Below are 1,727 nucleotides of genomic sequence, written 5' to 3'. Positions count from 1 at the left end.
AACAAAAAAAACAAACAAATCATTTAGGAATAGATCTCGATCCAAGTAAGTTAGAAGTCTAGTTGAATCTCATGAAAGTTCTTCACTAAAACAATATTTACACTGGGCAGCTGTAGTATAGCGTTGTTTAAACATTTGTTTAACAACAAGTAAAACAACTCTACTCAACAGCTGCCCAGTGTAAATATTGTTTTAGTGAAGAACTTTCATGAGATTCAACTAGACTTCTAACTTACTTGGATCGAGATCTATTCCTAAATGATTTGTTTGTTTTTTTGTTTTTAATTATGCACAAAGCTACACATGGGCTATCTGTGCTCTGCCCACCACGGGTATCGAAACCCGGTTTCTAGCGTTGTAAGTCCGCAAGACATACCGCTGTGCCACTGGGGGGGGGGCCCTAAATGATACAAACCTGCAGCATCAGAATAAAAGTATACAAAGTTATTAGTCAAAAAATAAACATGGTTACCTGGTAACATTTTTGAATTTTTGTTTCCATCGGTTTTATCATCACAAAAAGCAGGAACTGTCAATTTGTAGCTTAAATTGAATTAAATTGACAACTGCGTCTCGCTGCAATTATAGAAACAAGTAAAAATATATATAACGGAAAAAAAAATTATTTATCTCATTACATATCGTGAAACATTACACACAGTTAACATTATGTGGTTTTAAATCTTATAAAATCAACAGGTTACCTCACGTCACACGTAACCTGCAAGAACTCTGTGCCGCCCCACCTGTAACCTCAAGAAACTTTTCCCTTTACAATTTACTCTCTAACGTACAAGCTCATTAGCTAGATCATAAACTTAAAAGGGAAATTGTTGGTACAGACAATCTATCGTCATATCGTAATGTTTCCTCCAAGAGGTCATTTTAGGATCCTGTTTACCATGAGGTTTCGGAATAGATGGGTTAGTTAACGAGTTACAACTATTGTTTTCGGAGGTGGAACTTTTCTGCTTGATTAACGATATAATTTGGGTAAAATAACACCCTGTAATTTAATGCAGATTTTGGACAACGCCACCACCATTCGGCGTACTTTTGAGGGTTGATTAATAATCCATCCTATAGACTACACAAGTATTTTGTTTCTATGTGCACGTGTTTATATCACGACACTTTTTAGGCCGAGGAAAAATTAAAAACAAAAACTATGAAATTCATTTTTGTTTACGCCTATTTCAATTCGGCTATTTCGTACTAAGAGACTGGTTTCATGTAACCTCGCCTTTCAATCCTGTTTAATTTTTTTTATTTACGAACATAGGACGTAATTAACACTATTTAAGTTTAACATACCCGTGTTAAGAATGCATGAACGACATGACAATATAGACAAACGTTTGGATACTAGTTGGTACCCTGCATGGCAAAGTTAACTATCCTGTGTTATATTTATATCTAGATCAAGTCGTTCCTGGACGGTATTCATTGACGTAAATAAACCGAAAGAATGTTTAAAAGGAGAGTTTGTTGTTTATTTGTTTGTTTAGCACAAAGCTACCACGGGTATCGAAACCTGGTTTTCACTAGGGGGCTAAAAAGGAGCGAGAGAGAGAAACAGAAAGTGTGTATAAAGGCAATTCGTAAGATCACACAAAATTGTATTTTTAGTGAAAATAAAAAAATATTTTTTAATCTTAAGTTTTATACGAATGGAAAAAGCGCCAACTGAAGACTCTCTAGTATATATTAATTTTGATAGACGTAAT

This window comes from Limulus polyphemus, unplaced genomic scaffold (assembly GCF_000517525.1).
Source record: "Limulus polyphemus unplaced genomic scaffold, Limulus_polyphemus-2.1.2 Scaffold572, whole genome shotgun sequence".
Taxonomy (NCBI): Eukaryota; Metazoa; Arthropoda; class Merostomata; order Xiphosura; family Limulidae; genus Limulus; species Limulus polyphemus.
This window is presented reverse-complemented; position numbering follows the sequence as displayed.